At 52.7% G+C, this 14,962-nt stretch overlaps 1 long non-coding RNA gene across 1 annotated transcript in view; it reads right to left on the minus strand.

The window, feature by feature from the left end:
• Positions 1-1,720: 1,720 nt before the first annotated feature.
• Positions 1,721-14,962, minus strand: part of Gm11515 — a 78,999-nt gene continuing 65,757 nt past the window's right edge. Inside the window, exons 2-3 of the long non-coding RNA XR_388972.1 lie at positions 7,359-7,491; positions 1,721-5,847 (exon numbers count right to left, since the gene is read on the minus strand). This is a non-coding gene — a long non-coding RNA (predicted gene 11515). The remainder of the gene's footprint in view (positions 5,848-7,358; positions 7,492-14,962) is intronic.

Raw genomic sequence — 14,962 nt, forward strand, 5'->3', positions numbered from 1 at the left:
ACAACACTACTATGGAATGGGTATAAGCGGAGACCGATTGGTGCCAGAAAGGGGCACCCAGCCTCAAAAGCCATCCCCAGAAAGGGCCTGTTGGTTTGTGGCCCAGTGCCTCAAGGCTCTTCAGGCTGGACAAGATGACCTCACAGAGAGCGCTTCCAAGTTCAAGCTCTTTGCCCTGATCCCAAGGGCTAAAACTCCACCCGGGCGTCCTCCAAACTCCATGTCTACACCTGGCAGCCCTTGCAGATGGTTATCTTCCCCTCCCCCACCCCACGCCTCCACTCGGCCCGCCTGTCCGTCTGCCAACAGCCCCACTCTTGGCCTTTCATCTCGTGCCACGGCAGCCGGCCACGAGGCTGTGCCCATCCCCCACCAGCCAGCTCCACAGCTTCTCCAGGGCTTAGGCCCCACCGCAGCTGCAGACCAGGGTCCCTCACAGTGTCACTTATACCCACAGTTTGAGACCCATCCCCTGCTGTCCTTTGCTCCTGGGCTTCCCTCCCAAGGAGAGGTAGGTCTTGACAGGTGGAAGGACAGACAGGGCCAGGGATAGCCACCCTCCCTCCTTTGCCTGGGATTGGACAAGATGAGGATGAGTGGCCGGTGATAAGTCAAGATGACCATCTCCTTGGAGGGATGGATTATCACTAAGGCACTGTCCTCTCCTGGTCTCGGTTTAATTCCTGGGGCCTTGGGGAAAGTATGGAATGAGATAGTTGTGATAAAGAGGTCCAAGAGAAGCCCTCAGTAACAGGGGCGTGGCGCTGTTTCGGGAGGCTGGGTGGGAAGAAGTATACCGTACCGTGGGGAGGGGGGAAAGACTTCAGAGACAGCTCACAGTTGCCCTCTAGGGCTCTCTGAGGAAGGCTTGATGGGCGAGGCAGAAGGAGCTAAGAGCTTCCTCCTGTTGATGGGCATGAGGCTAGGTCTATTTGGGCATGCCCTTACTGCAGCTAAAATCACAAAGCCCCATCCAGCAGAGATGGGCTGAGGCTCTGTCCACAGACACCATAAACACACACACACACACACACACACATGCACACGCACATGCCACACACATCCGACCGATTAGGTCTGGCCAAAGTCCTTCAGGGTCTAGGCTGAGATGGGTGAGCATCTCTCACACAGACTGTAGCTCCCAACATCAGATTTCCTGAAACCTTAGCCTCTTCCTCACTCAGCCTCAATACCAAGTAACTATTCTGTCACCAAAGCTGTGGTATCCCTGTCAGTACCCAGCAAGGGACAGAAACATGGACAGCTGGGAGGGGTGGTTCCTAGGGGTGGGGTACGTGAGGAAGCATAGTTTGAACTGAATGCAGGATCGGCTGGATGGGTACCACTGCAGCTGCTGCAAATGAAGGTTGGCCCAAGGTACTGACTGCTACAGCCAGAGACCCACAGTCTGATAGCCCAAGACAGAAGAATTATCCCTGGGCAGGAGAGACTTGGCAGAAGGGGATGAAGAGAGATCCATACTGTCTTACATAGTTGTTCTTTACTGTTGAACCTCATATAAAATATATCCATAGGGGTGGAAGAGATGGCTCAGCAGTTAAGAGAGCTAGTTGCTCTTCCAGGTTAAGTTCCCAGCACCCATATGGCAGCTCACAGCCATCTAAACTTCCAGTCCAGGGAATCTGGTGACACAGAAGTGGTGTGCTAACATACACACAGGCAAAACACCCATACACATAAAATAAAATTGAAGCTAAAGAAAAAAGATATATCGGTGTATTTCTTATGACATTTAAAAGTGTAATAATGGTACAATTCAAATGAAATATTAAAGCTAGTTTATAGTGTGTCAAAGTTTCTTAGCTGAGACAAATGATATAGGCCAATACAGTATGCAAAAACAGGAGGGACGGTGGTGGGCATATGAAAATTCTCTGAAACTTTTATGTAAAACAAAATAATAGTGCCAGAGACTGTTGACATTGCCTGGCGAGGACGCCAAGAGACCAACGGCATTCAAGCAGGTCACTGGACAGGTACAGCCTGGCCACTGGGCACCAGGAGGTCTGTCCTGGTGGGTCAAGGACATGCTAGGCTAATGATAGGCTTTTCGGATCACCAGTCTATGCAACACTGTGTGACTGAGTGACGGTAGTCATGCTCAGGCGCTGTGACGGCATAAATAAAGGAACCTGACTCAGACTAAAGGGAGAAGACATTTTGTGTTCCAAACAGGACAGCAACGAGGGAATTGTTTTCTCTTTTCCTTCTCTCTTCTCTCCTCCCCTCCCCTCTTCTCTGCCTTCTCCCTCCCCGGCTTGAGACAAGGTCTTATATAGACCAAACCGGGTTCACTAAATAGCTTAAAATGATCTCCATCAACTCCTGATTCTCCTGCCTTCACCTCCCAAGTGCTAGGATTAAAGGTTCAGGACACTATGGTTTGCACATGGACCCAGTTCTTTCTGACTGGGGATGTGGAGCACAGTGGCAGTGCAGGCTAAGGGCAGGACATGGAGCTTGGAGGAGTCGGGTCGGCAGTCCCGACTCCTTACTCATTGTGTCCTTGAGCAAGCCACTCACTCTTGTGGCCTCGGTTTCCTCATCCGTAAAATGGAGCCTATCACTTCCATCTGCCCGGCTTGCCTCCCAGAGTTGCAAGCGTCACATGAGACAATCATCGCAAGAGGGCCTGGCGTGGGGCAGAATCACCCTGGAAAAATGAGCACCAAGGCCATCAGGTTGCTGAGTGGCTGTCACACCCTGTTCTGGCCACAGGAGTCCCGGATGTAGATCTCCCAGGAGAAGTTCCCTGAGCTAGGCCCTCCCTAGGAGCCCAAGATTGCTGGGGGGCAGATGCCAGGCCCTCCCTGAGCCTCTAGGAGATAGGCCAGAGTCCCCCCTCCGTGGGTGAGGGCTGCCAGCGGGGGGCCTGGGAGAGTGGGCCGCCTGGGCTGGGAAGATGCTGAGGTAGAAATGGAGGTGCCTGTGAGGGCCCAAGCCCAGGGGGGAAAAAATTCTTACTGGAGCTGTATAATTAAAATCCTATTAAGCGGCGCCTGGCAGTCTCCCACCAACCCCCTCCAAGGCTCCTGCGAACAACACAGCAGCATAGCACCCTGCTCTCCAGGCTCCTGCTGAGGCTGCCGGCTTGGGAAGAGCTGGGAGCCAGGCTAGCCAAGAGGGAGAGCCAGGATTGAGAGGGGAGTCAGGGGGCTGGATGTATCCAGCTCCAGATCGGGCCCCAGGTCTGAATCTGGACTCTGCACCCCTGCCGCCCTCCCTTTTGCTCGGTGAGGAATGACCGTCCTCCATGACCTCCCTCAGACCCTCTGGCCTCAGGACTAAAGTTTCCTGGCTTCTCATTGTTTCTCTTCCATGTCTCTCCCAGGCTGCCAGCTAGCTTCTTAGCCTCAAGCAACACCCAAGGCCCACCGTTCTCCAGTACAGGGTACAAACTGGCATTGGGCAGAGTTGGGTGGGCAGAGTGTGGGAAGTGAGATCTGGCTCAAGTTGGTACCAGACTACCTTCTCTTGCCATGCCCCAGTTTCCTCTTTGCCAAGAGAGCTTCCAAGACCTCCCTTCCCTCACGCATCTACTTTCTGTGCCTCAGTGTCCCTACATCCACTTAGGTTGCACGTTGTTATCCTCTGTTCCTGTATCAGAAAGCAAATGTGCGTGAGAGTTACACAGCTCCGTTGATTGGTCTCCTTTTAGCAGGGGCTCTGTCCGAAGTCATGCTGCCAAAATGGCTGACTTGTGAAAAAGAAGGGATTCCGAGACACAGCAGCTCCCCAGCCATCCCCTCCAGTGTTCTGGAGAAAACACCCAGAAACCATTACAATGAGGGAGCACTGCGTACTGGAAAACCAGAAACTTCTCAGGTTAGCCCCTACCTCAGCCTCAGCTCCTGTGCTCGGCTCTGTCCCTTGGGCATGCTATGGGTAATTCTTTAATCCCCTATGGGGCTATAGGGACCTGCTGGTTCCAGACCCATGGCTTCAGAGAGGAAAACAGAGAGATCATCAGGAATAGTGACCTGTGAGGAAGCCTGGCTCTGAAAGACCGTCTATGACTTTGGTTTTCTTCCTGAGTCGCTCGGTTGGAGCCACTCAGGGGTTTTTGGGTTGCATCTCTTGCCCCTGTCCCAGGGTACTCTCACCTAGTCCAGAATGGACCCGGAGGCTTTCTCCATCAACCCAAACTTCCCAGGACCAGGCTTCATCCCTTATTCCTCTTTGCTTTTCAACCTTTCCTGCTAGCCTGCCATCTCAAATGCAGATGAGTCAGAGGTTCAAGACGGAGCTCTGCCACTAACCTTCACATGACCTTGGCCACAGTCACCCTCTCTGGAACCCCCTTTTACCTTTCCGTTGGACTCAGTTCCTTCCACTTTTGTCCCTTCCACTTCCCAGTGAGCCTGTCCCCGTGCACACTCCTTTGTGCCCGAGTCCCTCCCAACTCTTCTTGGTCATTTCATCTCCGTGAGCTCTTACAGGGCATGTGCTATGTGATGGGCCCATCCCTGTGCCAGGTGAGAGGACCACAAAGACAAACCAGGGTCTCTGGTCATGGGACTGGCAAAGAGATGAGCCCAGAGGTTAAAGCAGCAGAGGCTAAGAAGTGGTTTGTACAGATTGGCACTGGTGGTCATCAATGCACGACAGAGGTGCAGGGCTCTCCCGGGGACTAAACTCACTTCTGAGCATTTCTTGTATTGTTCAGTCCAGGAGTCTCTTGGTCACTGAGACTCAGGAAGGGGAAGTACCTCACCTTGAACCAGTAGCACAGACGTTTTGATGGGAACAATGGCTGCCTTGTGAGCCCTGTCCAAATGGCACCTGCTTGGCGGCCAGGAATATTCTACAGTTCCCGGGAGTAGGGGTAGCTAAGAAAGCTGGAACTACACAAAGCTCAGGCCTCCACCTCTATCCTCTTGTTTCCAAGGAGACAAATCTCTGTCTAAAGCTCCATGGAGAGGTGGCTAGGAGCTCAGACACAGTAAAACAAGGCCCAGCAGCCAGGTCCCAGGGAACATACAAGCTCACTCCTGAAGGTGTGGAGGAAGGAGAGATTCCTGTCAGCAGCAGGGGCTCTGTGAGGATTTCCTCTATGGGAGGGGACACAGACCTTGAAGCCAGGCCTATCAGTAGCGAGGAGCCTTCACAGTAATCTACTCTGCGTAGACCCACAGGAGGTCTGCTTACTCCAGACTCTGGGAGCAGAGCATCCTCACACAGTGGAAACCGCCAGAGGCTTCAAAAAAGGGTCAAGACACCCACTAAACATCTTCCTGCTGTCGGCTGGCATCATACGCCTGACCTTCTGCGGGGTCCTTCCCACAGCACTTCAGCCTCCTCGGGCCCCTTGTCACCAGACCCCTTGGACTTCAAAGAGACTGATCTTGTCCTGAAAAAGCATGCTAAGAAGCCAGCATGGGACAGAGGAATCCGTAGGTGGGAGGAAGACTCTAGTTTCTGGCTCTCTACCTCTCTGTACCCTCCCAAAGTCCTCCCCTCCCCCAGATCTCAGTGAGACCTTTACAGCTGCAGGGAGCAGGGCACAGCAATCGCAGGCTGCACACCTGGTCCAAAGCTGCAAGTGATGTCACTGCCAGCCTTCCCGGATGTGGGATCTTTCTATGATGACAGACGAAGTCCACAGGCCTTTCATTCCATGCTGAGAACAGTGGGGGGGGGGGCCTCAGGGGTGCTTGCCAGAGACATTCCTCCATCCTGGAGTGGAGATTGGACAGGGCAGAATGCCTTTAGGTATACCAACTAGCTACTGAGATCACAGCCGTCCCTCATGGAGGTCCAGAGTTCTTCAAGTCTGCCTGTCTTCTATCCCTCAGGCTACAGCTGCAATCTCTATGCATTCATGGACTTGGGAGAGCAAAACAAAACAAAACAAAACAAAACAAAAAAAAAAACAGTGGTCAGGTTAGTATGGGCCCCTTGTCACGGATCTGTCCATACAACCATTTACTATGAGAAGGGCTACAAAAGACATTTACTATGAGAAGGGCTGGGGATGTAGCTCAGTTAGCAGAGTGTTTGCTCAGCAGGTACAAAGCCCTGGGTTTGAATCCCAATATCACACAAACCAGACACAGTCACACATGTCTATAATTGAAGGTAGTGGCAAGAAAATCAGGAATTCAAGGTCACTTTCAGGTACTTGGTGAGTTTGGAAGCCTGGGCTACCTGAAACGAAGTCAAAAGAGGAGGAGGGGGTAGGAAAAAGTGGGGGGGGGGAGGGTAGGGATTTATATGAGAGGCCAGCGACAGCTGCATGCCAATGCATTTTCTCCATAGAGCCGCACACTCAGCATCTGCCCTCCCTCCCTCCTCTCCAGCCTTCCGTTTTGTTTTTTTTGTTTTGTTTTGTATTTTTTCCCCCCTAGTTGCATCAACAGCGTGCTCCAAGGGTCAGCCTTTCCCTCTGCACTGTGCAATCCCTGCTGAACAAATCCCACTCCTCCCTCAGTTTCTCTGTCTGTAAAAGACCTTTGTTCCTCTTTGTTTGGGGGACATTCTAGGGCTCTCACGGACCTCCAAGTCCCAGTCAGCTGAGTCAAGCAGGGTCAAGCAGCTGGCTCTACTCCCAGCCACAGAGGGACGCCTTCCCACGGAGGGCTGACACTCAGGGCTTCTCTAGTCCCCAGGGCAGGGCCGGCCAGCTGACAGCATCAGCTTGGAGCCCTCCAGAGTCTCCTCAGAGTCAGCACTGCTCCCACCCCACCTTCCCCCAGCCTCGCTCAGGACACGCATCACCAACACCTTCCCATCCCATTGAGGGCCTCTGGCGAGCATATGCTCAGGAGGGCGGGGGTCCCTGCACTCCCTACGTCTTATTACTCCCGTGCCACCGCCCTGACTCTATAAAGTAATTGGGGGCCTGATTTGCATTTTGCTGTGTGTGATTTCTGAGATGTTCCATGCTACCCTACAAAGCCAGGGGCTTCACACTCTACCAGGAGAGACAAGAGAAGGGGGAGAATTGGAAGAGGGAGGAGGTAGAAGCTGAGAAAGAACACTGAGCCCCCCAAATCCTCCTAGGAAGGGGAGTCTTGGCAGGGTCCCCCTAACCTTGTGCCAGTCCCGGCTTAGGAGCCAGGGTGGGGATGAAGGGGGTGACGTCCGTCCTTTACCTCCCCAGCTCAGTTTCCTCATTTGTAAACTGGGGTTAATGACACTTAACGAGCGAAGGGGGTGGGGGGCATGTAATTAGCAGCTGCCAGTTCTGGGCTTTGAAGTGGGTGGAGGAGGGGGCCACTGGGCAGGGTGTGGGCAGGACAGAGCTGGAGGCTCAGGGTGCTTGGCCTACAGGGAGAAGGTGGGAGAACGGGAATTCTTTCCAACTTGGAGATCAAGAGCTGGGGTCACACACTTACGGGGGCTCTGGAGAGCAGGGGGCAGGCCAGAGGATGCAGAATCCGGGGCATAGACAGCTGTGGAGTCGAACTGAGGAGCCTACGAGAGGCCTGAGGAAGGAGCTAGACCCCGGTTCTTCATCAGCATGCGCTCCTGTGGAGACAAGAGACAGAACCTAGGTTCTTTTGCAAGAAGCTTCACTTCTTGTGTCCACTGACCCACAGTGAGGCACACACAAGGCTCATTGCCACAGACAAAGGCAATGACTGCCAGCCCAGAGGCTCATGGGAGAGGACAGGCATGTCAAGAGAGGAGTTTATGGGGACTGAGACCAGGGAAGTGAGGACAGGAGGGAGGGGAGCCGCCACCTCCTCCGCCCATGGCCTTTCCGCTTGCCCCACTACGTCAGGACTGAGTCACTGGGAGAGGCCACTGTCCAGCAGGGGTGGGAGGACCTTGGGGACCAAGGGCTGGACACTCTCCCAGACCAAGCATCTGTATGGGGCACCTTTGGCCGGGTTGGCGAAGACAGTGGTGTAGACTTGAGCCAACCACCCACGCCTGAGGGGGTAGAGGCTTGAAGGACCTGTGAGGGTCAGCAAGTTGTCTCTCTGACATCCCACATACTGTCCCTGCACAGGTGGACCAAGGAACCATCCCTGATACCCCAGACATATGGAGAGGACATTCTCAGTCACAAGCCACTTGCTCTCTACCCACCGGGCCTTGAGCAGGAATCGAGACCGTGCCCTCTCACTCCCATTGTGTGCCTTCTGCTGTCCAGATCCTTCTGCATGTCCCAGGGAGATGCGTGGAGGTGACTGGATTTGGCCATTAGATGAAATTAAGGGAAGGATTTTTGGTATCTACTGGGTTCCAGGCACTATTTGATGCATGAAACATGAACAGCGTCCTACCGGGCCCCCTCTCTAGCCAGAATGTGAGTGTTGAGAAGGGACTAGAACTCCTCAGAAGGGTGAAAGGGGACGCTCCAGAAGCAGCCTGAGGGCAGAGGGGGTTTCAGTGGAGCAGAGGAACTGTGGGTAGAACCTCTGCCTGTCATGAGTTGCAGAGACCACTTTCCCCCTGGCCCCATTAAGCCTAGGGCTCACCAGCTGCAGCATCTGGAACGAGTGACATGGATGCTTCCTGCTCTCCTTGCCTCCACCTTCCCCCCCACCCCCCCCACCCCAGTATACAAGTACTGGGGACACAGCAGGCCCTGGTCTAGGCAACTTGACACACAGACTTCTGTCTGCTTCCGTAGACTGCTGTCAGGAGAGCTAGGCATGCAGACAGTAGAGCACTTTCATAATGGGTCCGGAGGAGGGAGAGAGAGGAGAGCCCTTACATTGGTGAGTTAAGGGATCCGGGGCTCAGCTGAGCCCTCGCCCTGTCAAATTTTAAATACTCCAGCCTGCTGGGGACTTGGGACTTTTTTCTGTGCGTGCCATCCTCTATCCCATTCAGTGTCCACTCCTCATGTCCCTGTGTCCCTGGATAGTTGTCTCGGTCATTCCATAAGAATCCTTATGAATCTCAGGGGTAAATCTTGTAGAAAACCAAAACTCTATGAGGGGCTCTGAGATACTTGCTGTCCTCCAGTGCAAACTGTACAACCTCAGTTCAGTCCTGGAAACCAACTCCACAAAGTTGATCTGGAGCTTCTACAACATGTGACATGCAAGCATCCACACAGCACACACACACACACACACACACACACACACACATTAAAGCCCATAGGCCAGACACAGAGGCACATGTGTGATGTCCCCCTCACAAGCAGAAGCAGGAGGGTCACGGAGTTGGAAGCAAACCTGTCATCTTCATAGAGAGTTCCAGGCCAGCAAGGGCTATCCAAGCGAGACTTTATCTAAAAAAGAAACCAACCTGAGGGTGAAGAGATGGCTCAGAGGTTAAGAGCTGCTCTGGCAGGGGACCAAAGTTCAGTTCCCAGCACCTAAGTCAAGTGACTCGCAACTGCCGTAACTCCAGCTCCAGGGGAACTATTGCCTCTGACCTCCAAGGGCACCTGCACTCATGTGCACATACCTACATGCAGAACACACACCCCATACATAGTAAAATCTTATCTTGAACAACCATATTAGGCTAAGTATAAAAATTAGAATATGGTCATGAAGAATAGATTCTTTAAATGAAATTCTGTGATCAAAGTGAAAAGGTGAAACTGATAGGGAAGAGGACAGCCCTGTTCCTGGGACATACACCTGGAAACGTTGAGGGGTGACCCTTGAATTGTTCAGGAGAGGGTGGCTGCTGTATCCCTAGTAACACACACACACACACACACACCGATAGTAAAATGAGAGTAAGAGAAAGAGCATGAGAGAGGCATAGTGGTGCACCTCTGTAATCCCAGCACTTGGGAGGTGGAGGCAGGAGAATCAGGAGTTCAAGGCCAGCCTGAGCTCAGTGAGACTTTGTGCCCAAACAACAATAATGAAAAGTAAACAAGACTAGAGAGGTATAGCTATCAAATCACGGACCGTCTGGGTAGAGAAATGAGGCCAGTCCATACTACTTCACATGTGCCGCTTTTGAAATTGTACCCAGCTAGAAATAAAAAGAAGAATGGTTGGTTGGCTCCTGGTGGCCACAGCTGTCTCTCTCCTCTTTTTCCTCCTCCTCTTCCTTCTTCCTCCTACATCACATCCCAGTACATACCTGGTTGTCATTTTCTGTGTCTTTTTTTAAAATGCATCGACCCCTGTGGTGTGGGTTATTTTCACACCACCTTCCTGCCTCTCATCTGTATCAGCATTTCCATTCACTCCATCTGTGGTCAACATTTCCATTCACTCATTCATTCATTTACTTGTTCATTCATTCATTCATTCATTCATTCATTCATCCATCACACACACACATGGGCAAGCTCTCCTCATGACTCAGGACACCCCCCTAGAGAGACACAAAGGTTCACTGACGGCCTTGGTGAGTATGAGTGGCTCTCCCCCAGTGTCCCTGACCTCAGTGGTGAGGTTGCATTTCCCTCTTCGGGTCTCTGGGTCTCTTGGTGGGGTGGACGCTGGTCCCTTGTCATGGGACTTGGACAACTTCTCCCTTTACTCTTGGAGCATGTTCGTGTGTTTCTGAAACCCCAGCCATGGCTACAACCCTAGCAGGGGCAGCAGGGCTGTGAGCCAAGCAGCTCTCTCGAGAAAGGGCCGTCTCCTCTTTCCTTGCTTTCTGACCCCTTCTGTTTCCCCCGGGGCCTGGCCATGGGCCTATCATCCTTGTCTTGTAGAGGTGACATCACCAGAACTCCCCAACAAGCACACACACACCCCAGAGAAGCAGGGACTCCTCTGCATCTCACCATCTCTCCTCTCCAACATCAAAGGCCCGGGCGGCCCTCAGTGTGTCCCTCCTCCCGGGCCCCAGGGGTAATCAGAGCCTGGAATGTGTACATTGGACCTACAAATAAATAAATAAATACTGAAAGCACGCGGAGCCTGCCTCCCGCCCCTTGCTGCCACCTAGCACCCTGGGCTGGGACCTAGGCACAGGGCCAGCTCCTGACAAGGTCGAGGGGACCGCCTGGAGCTGGAGGTGTGTGTGAAGAGTTTCGCGTGGGCTGAGGTCTGGCTTATCCTAGGCAGCATCAAAAACCCTGTGATGGGGGTGCATAGAGGAGCCCTGGGCGTGTGTATGGGGGGGGTGTCCTTCATCAGACGCCTCATCTCGCAGGCTAAGTTACCCCTTGTTCTGTACCTACCAGTCCAAAGTCAGCCCACCTGCCTCAGCAGTGGCATATTGAAGGGCCCCACGTTGGGAAAGATGGTGGACGAGGGATGGGGATTCCAGGAGGATCCCAGGTGATTCTCTTAAAGGATGGCAGTAAGTGAAGAGAGAGAGGAGAGGGAGGAGTGTGAAGAAGAAGGAGCAAAAGAAGAGGGAGAGGAAGGGGGGAAGAGGAGGAGGAGAAGGAGGACGGAGAGAAGCGAATCTCATGAAGAGCAAGAAAGAGCCCCAGGGAAGTGGCTTTCATTTCAAGTTCCAGCTTACCTGCTGTGTGACTTTGGGGCAATCACTAGGATCTCTGGTCCTTAAGCTCACTGAAGTGTCTCTTTTGATTTGCCTTTCTGAGGGGAGTAGAAAGGAATAGAGAAGAGATGCCCTTTGGAGGCCTGGGAGGGGCTGTGTTCCCACAAGCTCTCCCTCACCGAGGAACAGGGAACAACTTTTGGTATGGGCAATTCTCGATGTAGAAGCCAGGGCCTCACACAGGCTAGGCAAAGACTCTTCTAGTGAAGATGTGCCCCTTGACTTGGCATCTTGTGGGCGTCCCCCATGTGTCTTTGATCTCCTCACAGGGCCTGACACAGAGTAAGCACTAAGAACATGCCACGCACTAAGAACCACTCTTGAAATGGGAACCAAGCAATGAAGTAGACTGGACCTCTTAGTCCTTTCTGTTTCATGTATCTCACTCCATACAAAAGTATACCTACACTGGATACTGTTGCTGAGGCTCTGCCCATCTCCATCACTGGGTCTGGAGCACAGCACACACCTCAGAGAGGCAGCATGTAGCCCATCCCTTCTCCTCACTGGCTGCCACAGCCTAAGGAGCACATTCCTCATGGAGTCAGGAGCCTCACGTAAATGCCTAAACCTTCCATGTGTTACTGCCCCATTTTCCCAGATCCAGAAACTGAGGCACAGGAAGTAACTTAACAATCTACATTGAGGCCAATAGGGCTTGCTCAATATACCTTACTCTCCAAGTCCTCAGGGCTTCAAAGCCTGGGACTTCTCCAGGTTTCACTCCCTAGAAGTTTTGACTGTCTCAGGGCCTTTGTGTCCTCAGTTCTCACGGCTCCGAGTGGATGCCCGCCATTCTGCAGAGGGCACTGAGCGAGCGGCCCCAGGTGACGTAGAAGCCAAATGACGGGCACACAGAAGCCCAGAGAGAAAGCTCTATAGGCTCTGACGCCATACTTTGACCTGAGAGCTGGCATAGAGCAGTTGGGCAAAAAGTTGAGAGAGCACAGGGAAGCTCAGAGATCACCATGCAGGGGTACCCTTCTGGGAGGGATCCCCAGAGAAGTGGGGTACTGATCAGACTTTCTGCCCTGGGTGGAACTCACATAAGCATGAGTTCGGCCAGCATCCACAGAGTAGTTCTCCGTACCATGTGCCCAGCACCAAGAAAGGACGAAAGACCTTGTTTAACCTTAACAGGAGTTCAAACAAAGAATCTATGATAACTGGCCCCACTTCACAGATAAGGGGGTTAAGTCGCCTGCCCTGAGACCACCCGGCTAGTGAGTGTCCACTGCTCTGAGCAGAGCAGGGTAGGATATTTTCAGATGATGGATAGACTGATGGATGGATGGATCCCCAAACATAACTCTTGCCATATTCCTAGGTCTGGGAAGCAAGAGCAGAGAGTTAGGCTTTTCAGATTCCCAAAGGAAGGGCACCGGCCTATCTTCCTTACCCACCTTACTTATAATAAAACTGAAAGTCATAACCACGGTCTACAAGGCCCTGTGACACTGAGTTCAGACTCCTCTACGCCCACTCTTCTCTCATTCCACTCACGTCCCTGTGGACTCCTTGACATCCCTTAACCCAGCAAACCCTCCCCACCTCCGCCACCCCAGGGTCTTTGCACTTTCCACTGCCTGAGTGACCTCCCCCCAGCTCTCCACCTGCCTCTCTGCTTCTGTGACCTTCCAGGAAGGTGGACTGAGCTCCTTATCAAATACAAAACTCAGTCACTTCCTGCCCCTTCACCCACCTTAATTTTGTGCCTCGGTTGTCATAACCAACTTGTACCCTGTCTGTTGGTTTTATTGGTGGTAGCTTGGTGTGGTTATTTTTGCTTATTTCTTTTTCCTTCAAGATAGGGTTTCTCTGTGTAGCCCTGGCTGGCCTGGAACTTGATTTGTAGACCAGGCTGGCCTCAAACTCGCAGAGACCCACCTGCCTCTGCCTCCTGAGTGCTGGGACTAAAGGCTCGTCCCATCATGTCTGGCTCATATCTATTGGTTTTGATTTGCCTCCTCTACTCAAGAGCACAGACTCGGCAAAGGCAAGGAGAGCTTGATTTTGATGACCTAGCACTATGTCTTCCATACTTACAGCAGATCCTCTACAGAGTCCCTTATCAGTATGTACTTCCTGGATGGATGGATGGATGGATGGATGGATGGATGGATAGATGGATGGATGGATGGATGGATGGATGGTAGTTCTGCCTGGTCCTGAAAAGGGCAGGGTCTGCTTAGACACCCTCCATTGAGTTTATATTTTAAAGACTATTTATCCTATTTTTAACTCTGGGGGAGACAGAGAGAGTGGTTATTTGCACATGCGTGTGGGTGTCCACAGAGGTGGAGCACCAGACAGCTGTGGACTGTCCAACATGGCTCCTGGGAATCAAACTCTGGTCTCTGAAGAGCAGCAATCAGAAAGTGCTTTTTAACTACTGGGCCAGTAGTTATGCATGCCCCTCCCCAGTTGGGCTTAGCTGTGAATCAAATCCACAAGACAAAATGTCCCTTCTTCAAGACACCTTCGTCAACAAAAACCCAGGTCCTTCCAACTGACCAATTGCCTTAAGGAGTAGGGACAGCTGTGCCTTCCTCCTGAACACTCCATCTCCTTTCACAACCATCTTCCCAGAGGAGAGGAGGGGGCAGCGGAGCCCAATGGGTGCTGCCCTGGCCAGCTTGCAGCCGCCTTGTCAAGGTGGTACCCAGCCAGGAGGCAGGAGGCGGTGCCCTGGCTTATGGCATGAATGGGGCAGGAGGAGGATGAAAGGCAGCCAGTGCTCCCAGCCTAACGAACAAAGGGACCCAGCAGGTGTGAGGGGCCTGGGGGCCACGAGGGCAGAAACTGGATCTGAATCAGGAGATCAGTGTCACCTGCAGCAGGGCTAGCTTCCATTAGCCTTCTTTGGTTGTCACTCGCTCTGGGGACAAAGCTCAGGCAGGAGGTGGGAGCAGGGTCGGGAATCTTTTCTATTTCTATCTGCATCCCAGTTTCCCCTTCCAAGAAGCAACCACACAGCCGGGTTCTCATCAAGGTCAGAGCCTGGGAAGAACGTGGAAAAGATGGCCTGACGTTGCACTTTTACCCAGGAGGCTCATGAGACCTCCAGGGTACAGTGGCTTACTGAGTCACCTGATTAACCGCTGGCTGAGCCTACACCTGGCTCCAGGAGTTTTTGCTCTGGCCTCAGCTGGTAGGAAGTGATCTTTTTGTTACTTTGTTAGAGTCCTGGGTCTGGATAAATTACCCAGGCAGGCCTTGAACTCATAAGCTCAATGCCTCCTCCTGCTTCGGTCTCCCCAGTACTGGGGAGGGAGGAGGTTACAGGTGCAGGCACCATGCATAGTGGAAACTGATCTTTTCTTTAATCTGTCCTATCTCCTAGCAGGCTATCCATGAGATGGTGACCAAGAAAGCTAGGGCGGAACTGAGTCTGGACAGTGCATAAAGAGAATTGTTCATGGTTGTCTCAGGGCAGAATGCTCCCCTAGACAGGGTCCCCTAGACAGGGTCCCCTACACACGGTGCTCCCCAGGCAGGACACTGCCCAGCCAGGATCTCCCCATACATTATGCTTTCAAGGCAAGGTGCT

Source organism: Mus musculus, chromosome 11, assembly GCF_000001635.26.
Source record: "Mus musculus strain C57BL/6J chromosome 11, GRCm38.p6 C57BL/6J".
In the NCBI taxonomy this organism is placed as follows: Eukaryota; Metazoa; Chordata; class Mammalia; order Rodentia; family Muridae; genus Mus; species Mus musculus.